General features: G+C 42.2%; 1 pseudogene; it reads left to right on the forward strand.

The window, feature by feature from the left end:
* Positions 1-248: 248 nt before the first annotated feature.
* Positions 249-8,583, forward strand: LOC123102310 (disease resistance protein RGA5-like; annotated as a pseudogene).
* Positions 8,584-9,031: the final 448 nt, after the last annotated feature.

A 9,031-nucleotide genomic window follows, 5' to 3' on the forward strand; every position in this document is an offset into this window, starting at 1 on the left:
GTGATCGACTCCACGCTTGAAGCGCTCCGACGTGAATGTCAATATGAGGAGTATAAGTAATTTAAGAGTTCGGCTAGATGCCCTTTGAAAGCTATATTTTCTGGATTTTAATTTTAATTTTAATTTACAAGAAGAATAAGAATGCCCCAGCCCCCCAAAAGAAATGAAAGAAAGAAAAGAAGTAGAATGGAGAAAGGAGATAAACGGCGTCCGTTGAATTTGACTGAACGCAAAAAAATATTCACGCGGATAGAAAACTTTTTTTCCCACCTGCTCCTCTCCCTTCCACTCTGCTCACTTGCCGTAGCTCTCCATCTGGCCGCCGCCGCGGCCGTCGTCGCTGTCGCCGTCGCCGTCGCCACTTCTTCTTCTTCCTGTCCTCCTGGCCAACCTCGGCCTCGCAGAACCGGAGTCAACCTAGCTCAGCCTGCCTCCTTTCCTCCGCTTCTGCCTCCTTTCCTCCGCTTTTGCGACCGGGATGACGGTGCGGTGTGCTACCAACCTAGAGCTATTGCAAGGTATGCCATTCCCCCCTTCTCCCTGTTCCCCTCATTTCCTTAATTGTCTAGTCCAAGATTAGATCTTGGATCTTGGATCTTGGATCTTGGATCTAGAACGGTTGCAGCTCCAAATGTGCAGGCTAGAGATTTGCTCTGCTCTCTGCTCCAAATGCCATGTCTGGTCAGCATCGATTTGATCTGATTCTACTACTTGAATGAATATTCCTTCTCCTTCATTACACTAGTATATATGATAATCCTTGCATCTCCTTTAATGTGCCCAAATCAATCGTTTGGTGCAGTTCCACTTTGTACTTTCTAGAGTCTAGACCACCACCAACAGTGCAGAGCTAAATCTCCATCAGGTACGCATTTTCTGACTACCAATTTCTGCAAGCCCATCTAGATCCAATAAATCTAATTTTACCATGCCCTAAGTTCTGAATGCGGGGCGAAACTGTGCTGGAGCGTATACTTGAAGGAGACGAGGAACCCAAGGATCTGCCATTAGCACTCCTACAGCACATCACCAATGATTTCTGTGAAGAGAGAAAAATCGGTCAGGGTGGATTTGGGGACGTTTACAAGGTATAGTCTACCGTTTACAAAACATCACGGATTCGATTATAAAGCAAAACTTTTAGTATTGTAAGGCTGAGCATCACTTACAAACCTACCAACAGGGCGTACTCCGGAACGGGCTTGCTGTTGCTGTGAAGAGGATACATATAAATGTAGACGCAGTCGATGACAAGCTTTTTCGCCGTGAGTTTAATAGCCTATGGAAGACCAATAATCATCAAAATGTAGTCCGCTTTCTTGGCTTCTGTTCTAATTCATATCAGATACGGATACAAGAGGCTGGACCAGAAGAAATTAAATTGGCCAATGTGAGAGAAAGATTGCTCTGTTTTGAGTACATCAGCAATGGAAGCCTTGATAAGCATATTACCGGTACGTTCTTATTGCATTTGATGCAGCTCTTCTCTTCTTTATTTCTTTGCCTTAATGCCCTGACCACTTAGTGCTGAGTTTTCAAGTCATCACCACCAGTTAGGTACAGACACGAATTGGAAATGTTTTATCATTGCTGGGCATGTTGTTTAACATAACCCCTCGCTTTTTTATGTGTTTATTCTTCTGCAGATGAATTAAGGGGACTCGAATGGGAAACACGCTATGGCATAATCATCGGAATTTGCAATGGTCTGTGTCATCTCAAGGAAAAAAATATTATTCATATGGACCTCAAACCAGCAAACATATTACTGGATGATCATATGGTCCCCAAAATCACAGATTTTGGTTTGTCAAGGCCAAATGAAAGCTCACATACAATTGGTCAACGTTTTGGAACACGGTAAGATATGCATCACAAGAGCCACTAGTTAATTGACATGTTTCTATCATACAGCCCTACGTTTACTTTCTGTCATATTTTCTTGCAGAGGATATCTCGTGCCGGAGTACGAGAATGCTGGCAAAACTTTGGTCAAGTCTGACATATATAGTTTGGGTGCCATAATTATTGAATTAGTAACGGGATGTATGGGTGCCCCTGACAAAATAAATGTAAGGATGTTTTCTCTCACTTTGTACAACTGAGACAATGTTTTGCATGCATCTTTTTTTTTTCATTTTAATATGCATACTATCGTACTGAGTGACATATTTAATTTAAGCAACATGTTTCTGGATATATATCACGCATGGGTGGATGTTTTTTTTTTTGTGTGTGTTGAGGTGAAGTGATGCACTTCCTTTGATACACACACTGCGAGGCTAACATCTGGCTTTGAACTAAAAAATTGTCAGGTGGATACACTCATACACACATCATGATATTGACACCGATAATTAACATTCTGTTAAATGTAGGTACTTCGAAGGTGGAGACACAGGTGGAGTAAGCCACCGACGTTAAAACAATACCAACAAGTAACTAGATGCATTGACATAGCAGCACGTTGCAGGCAGCAAGAACCGGGACTTAGACCTTCTATATTGGAAATAATCAGCAGCCTGATTGGACCTGAAAGCACGGATGTGCACACTGGCCAGGTAGGCTAGCTAGTTTAAGATACCTTGTAATCAAACTATCGTTGGATTAATTATTCAATGCTAATGATCAGAGAGATAGGTAATCTCAACCCTGCTAGGTTAGCTTAATCCCAAAATTTGTGTTTGACAATGATCCTAGTTACCCTAAATTACTGGTCGGGTTGTTAATTTGTTGGGCTAGCAGTAGAAAAAACGAATTTAGAAGGCTCAGGGTGTCTTTGGCCGAGATGCAGTTCTAGGGTGCAAGGGAAATCATAGCCAAAGCCAATGCTGCCCAGAGCTGTGTTTTACTCTCTCTATCTGAACAAATAAGCATTGCTAGTTTTGACCAAGTTTCTATAAAAGAATAGTGGAATAACAAGACTACAAGAGATTTAACATGCTGACTAGTGGGCCTCTTTAAGGAATCAAAATCTGAGTAATGCATCACTAGAGTGAAGACACGTCCTCTCTTTTTCCAACCATTCCTCAACCACCACTTTACTCCCAAGTATTCATGTGGACGATGTTTTTGACCACTTCACTCCAAGTATCTAGAGTGAAGACATTTATACGTTTTTCGTTACTATCAGCGGCATCAACTAGCAAAGTGGTGTCATCGTCTTATAGAGCCAGTTTTATGGTCCTCCCCATCAGTTGTACTCATCTCTGATGCCCCAAACATGTTGCCGCTCCTGGTTCTCTGATTGATTTGCAAGGGTAGGAACAGCATGTGTTGTTTGATTGGGTTGCTTCTGTAATATTGTTCCACCAACATATACCTGCTACCATATCTTATCCTCACATAACACTTCATTGACATGAATTCATCATCTTTTGTCTCCATAAACATAGAAGTTTTTATTTGAATAGTATAAACACAGGAGTTTAGTTCAAAATACATGTAAAACTTTTTGCCTCCGTATGTACAGCTCATGAAATGGAGGGAGTATACATCATTTAAACACATATAGCTCTTCCCCTGCAGGTAAGCCCTTATTTTGATGAAGATGACATGCTAGGGATTAAGCCACTCGAACTACGGCTTTCTTCCAAGCTTAAGGAGGAGATATCATGCTTCACGGTTGAACTAACCAATGATACACGTAGTTGCATTGCCTTCAACATCCAATTGCCAAGCAGACAACAATACAACGCACAACCAGACATAGGCATCGTGCAACCACAATCCAAGTATGGTGTGAAGATAACAGTACAAGCACGAGATGCTCATGAGCACGACCATGCCGACAAGTTCATCGTGCAGAGCATGAAACTGAGTGACGGTCTTAGAGATAAGGTTATCACAGAAAGCATGTTCCATGAAGAAGCCGGTAGAGTTGTTGATGAGGTGCATTTGATGGTTGTATATGTGCTTACAAAGCCCCAAGAAAACTGCAAGAGTAGAGAAGACACCAACATGCCAGAGGAAGTCCTCGAGGTGATCAATTTGACCCGTCTTAATGTGTTTGTATGTGTCTTATGTTTTTTTATCTCCTGGACTGTTTCTTCACGAATTAATTTCCATGCTCACAGGTGAAAAAAAGGAAGATTGTTGATTCTGCTTCCGGAAAGGGCAAACTTGTTAGCAACGAAAATGTAGAGACAAGCTTAGTCAGGCACAAGGACATCAATTCAAGCACGCGAGAACATTATACCGAGCAAACAGAGCGGTATAAATTCTACCCACCACGGAGTTTTTCATGCCATTATCCAACCAACACGACATACCTAGGGAAAGGGAGCCGAGCCTTGGATGTTGCAAGGGGGGCTATGGGCAGCCTACTCGACAAGCTGGGCAAGCTCGTCAAGGAGGACTACAATCTGGAGAGGAGCATGAAGAGAGATATTGAGTCTTTTTCAGAGGACCTGGCAAGGATTCACAAAGACCTCCCTAAGCTGGAAAAGCTTGACGGGCTCAAGATTTGGATTGATGAAGTCAGGGAGCTGTCATATAACATTGAGGATATGGTCGACAGCTTCCTGTTGCACGTCGAGCTTGACTCCAGTAGCAGTGGCTTCAGAGAGTTCCCGCATGAGGGGCTAAAGTTCTTGGAGAATGACATGACGACTCAAAGTCAGATTGGTGATGTTATCAGAAACATCAAGAATCATGTTCAGGCCGTGGCTGACAGGCAAAAGAAGTACAACTTCAGTGTCAACGATGTCATAGCTGATCCAACTGCCAAAGCTCCCATTGACCCTCGGATGCCTAAATATATAAATAAAAAACAGCTCGTTGGCATCGAATCACCAACAGAAGAGCTAATAAGGTTGTTTGGGGAGGATGGCGGTGTATCAAAGCAAGAGCTCAAAATAGTCTCCATAGTTGGATTGGGAGGACTGGGCAAGACCACACTTGCCAGGGCAGTATATGACAAGCTTAAGGCACAATACCATTGTAGAGCTTTTGTTTCAGTAGGCCAGAATCCTGATGTGAAGAAAGTTTTGATGAATATTCTCTTTGCACTTGGAAAAAAATTCAATGACTTGGATGTGTCGCAGCTCATCGAGGAACTCCAAAAATTGCTTGAGGATAAGAGGTACACATCACCCCTCCTCCCCCTCAACACACACACACACACACACACACACACACACACACACACACACACACACACAGAGACACATCAGCACATGCTGATGAGAGTAGACAGGCAAACTACATTAATTCAAGAATTCAAGTTCAAAATTTTCTTGATGACTCGGCATGGCTTTTTTTTACTTTGTCCTAATTTGCATGCATATATGGTTGTAGCATCCACTAATCCACACCTGTTAAACTAGCAAAGACAACCTTCACCCTAACTTATTGTTCAGCTTGGTGTCTGTCCACAGAATTGAGCAAGTAAAATGATGGTCTTTATTCCCCAATGGCGGTCTTTTCGTTGTCTGGACAGCACTATTTTACACTGGGCGAAGTTATTAACAAAACCTACCCTTTTCACGATTTCTGGACTAAATTTGTACGACGCAAGTATCGGATCGTATAATAGATGTCAAAAAGAACATAAACACAACAATTAGTCGTGAATTGCTAGGCAAAGCATTGGAAAATTGCAACATTACAAAAATGTCACAAAAATTATACCGATGTTAAACTTAAGTTTATCTTAGTTGTATTTAATGACTATTGTTGTATTTTACAGTGTAAGCCAACAACATAGGCAGTATTTGAACATCACCATAAATTTGAAAACCAATGATGTAAAAATACCTTATGTGCAAATGGTAAATAGCAGTTCTCTCTTTGCATGTGTGCGGAGAAAAAGCAGTCAGGGCAGCGAGGGCTGAGGTGTAGCCAGTCAGGGTCGAGGCGGTGGCCAGAGTGGCCAGCCGCCGGTGAGGGGAGGTTGGGGTGGAGCTCTCGCTCTCACACATGGCTGCATTGCGATGAAATAGCCGTCCAGCCAATGGATACTTTTGTAGGTTTACACAAATTTCATAGTGGTTGTCGAAATACATCCACATGTAGCGGATATGATTTACTTAGATATATGAAAATGTAAGTGAGCCTCTGCTAACTTTACTAATTGGTCCCACTACTACCTCGTTTCTTATCTATATGGCATTTTCTTTTTTTTGCAGATACTTCATAGTAATTGATGATATTTGGGATTCCGAAGCATGGGATCCTATTCAATCTGCTTTTCCAGAAAACAGCCTTGGCAGTAGAGTGATAACAACAACAAGGATTCATCCTGTTGCTCTTGCCACTTGCAGTGCTGAAAGCAAATTTGTTTATAGGATGAAATCACTCAGTCCTGAAGACTCAAGAAGATTATTTTTAAGAAGAATATTTGGTTCTGAAGAAGCTTCGCCTGATACACCCAGAGAAGAAGAGATTTCAGTTGATATTCTGAAAAAATGTGGTGGTATGCCACTTGCTATCATCAGTATAGCAAGCCTTCTAGCTGGTGAGCCAGCGTCAACCTGGGATTATGTAAGAAAAACTATGGGTGCTATGACTGAAGGAGATGATGTTGAAAAGATGAAGCAAATTTTGGATCTTAGCTACATACATCTTCCTGATCATCTTAAGACATGTCTGCTTTATGTTTGTATGTATCCAGAGGATCGCGAGATAGATAAATTTGATTTGTTGAGGCAATGGGTGGCTGAAGGTTTCGTGATTACAAACGGCCGGCTGGATGCAGTGGATCTTGCAGAGAAGTACTTCAAAGAGCTCATCAATATGTGTATGATCGAACCTGGGAAGGTAGATGACTACAACAATGAAGTGTTGTCTTGCAGAGTACATGATATAATTCTTGATCTGATGAGATCCAAGTCAAGCAAGGAGAATTTCATCCATGTAATTGATGGTTCGAAAGATGAGACTGGGCAGATCCGTCGAGTCTCATTCCACTACAATGATAAAGAGGATACAGGGATTTTAGGAACTATCAACAAAGGTTCACTATCACATGTTCGGTCAGTTTTACTTCGCCGAACCTCGCTTGTGCCTCGTTTTCTGGAGTTCCAGTATGTCCGAGTTCTACACCTTGAGCTTGAGTTATCTTCCATGGACCTATTAGATCTCACTGCTTCAATAGGTTGTTTCTCCTAAGGTATTTAAAGGTTGCACCTCTTAGACTATTTGGATATTCGCTGAAGCTACCTAATAAAATTGGAGGACTACAGCAATTGGAGACAATAGATCTACATTGGGCTTCCTTGGAAAATTATCCCTCAGATATTGTTAGTTTGCCCTGGTTATCGCATCTCAGCTCGACGGGAAATGCTAGAGGTGGTATAGCGTTGCCTGACAGGATCGACAGGTTGACATCCCTGTGCACCCTAGAAGGTGTTTGTATTTATAGAAGCTCGGTAGAGAATATCAAGGGCCTTGGCAAGCTGACCAACTTAAGAAAACTTGCGATCTGTTCGGCCAAGTTTAGGCAATCGATGGAAGAGGAAGAGGAAATTATGCGTGTGGATACCTTGCACTCTTCCATCTGCATGCTCGCCTCCAACCTCAGGATCCTTACTTTTGGAATATCATCTGAAGTTTCCATGCCGGATGTCGGATGCTGGAGCAGCAGCTCACCATTCCCTCAGGTTTCTCATATTCGGGAGCTCAATTTGTTGTGCTGCGAGTTTGAAAGGTGCCCTGAGTGGATTTGTCAGCTCCATCACCTCTACAAGTTTCTAATTTCTGTGAAGGAGGTGGCTGATGGTTTCAGTATTGTTGCAAGGTTGCCTTCACTTGCCTACTTCAAGTTGGTTACATTTGTTAAAGAAGAAAAGGAAGAAAGTGTAGTCATCCCTGGCCGCGGGGCATTCCAAGCACTCAAGCACCTGATTTTCCATTGTGAAAAGGTGTCACTGACCTTCGAAGCGGGGGCTATGCCCAAGCTAGAGAAGCTTGACATGCAGTTACGTTGGGACATGACTTGTGAATTCTTACCGGTTGGCATCGAGCACTTGCAGGCTGGCACCCTTAAAGAAATTACCGGTTGGCATCGAGCACTTGCAGGCTGGCACCCTTAAAGAAATCTGGTTACGCGTGCACTGGCACCCATCGTGTCCGGTAGAAGGCTCCCAGGACTTTGACGATGATGGCTGTTCAGCAAAGTGTAATGGCAATTGTGAACACAAAGCACCTGTGAGGCGCCTGTTGGAGGGAGCCTTTAAGCCCCATCATCATACCGCTGACATCTCCATTTCCTTCGTTGATTATTGTTATGTCGATGATGGATTTGATGAAGAGGATGGTGATAATGAATTGACAAATACGGACAGTTCAACTTCTGACGAAGAGGATGGTGATAATGAATCTGACTGACCCATAATGTATAGGAGGCAAGCATGTAGCTGCGGGTAATCTCTGCTTCATTATACATTTCTGGGTTATAGTTTCTACTTGGACTTCAGGCCACCTCTGACTTATTCGAGAATCATATATTCATATTTGCACCACCTACCTATATGATTCTCAAGTTGTGCCTATCATCCATGTATTTTTGTTACTCAATTAAGTTGTGTCAGGAATGAAGAACCATTGCAACAGATGTCCAAGTGAAATGTGTTGTGTTATTAACATGGTGAAAGGATTCACTACTGAAGAAAAGAATGGAATTACACTTGCAATATGAAAAATAAAACAACTTACAATATGAACTGAACTTTACCAGCTCTCCTCTTTAACATATATACACATAACTTGCAATCCGTGTTAGAGTACATAGACCCTACTCAACTTTAACATATACATCATTAACAAAGTTGAGTAGTATCGAACAAAGTTAATATACACCCTTCTGAATCGTGAACGAAGTTAGTACCCAACAGCAGTTCTACTCTAGTTGTTACTTCCTGCTTTCAAAGACTGAAACTGAAAACGAACAGTAGATGTTGGGGGTACAGATTCAGTTCAGTGACTGACCTTGTGTACGATTTTCAAGCCAGCAGTATTTAGGAGGGATCGGTGACTGACCTTAGCCTGAACCAACTGAAAAAAAAAGTTAGTTGGCAGCATCAGGGAGTAA

Source organism: Triticum aestivum, chromosome 1B (assembly GCF_018294505.1).
Source record: "Triticum aestivum cultivar Chinese Spring chromosome 1B, IWGSC CS RefSeq v2.1, whole genome shotgun sequence".
In the NCBI taxonomy this organism is placed as follows: domain Eukaryota; kingdom Viridiplantae; phylum Streptophyta; class Magnoliopsida; order Poales; family Poaceae; genus Triticum; species Triticum aestivum.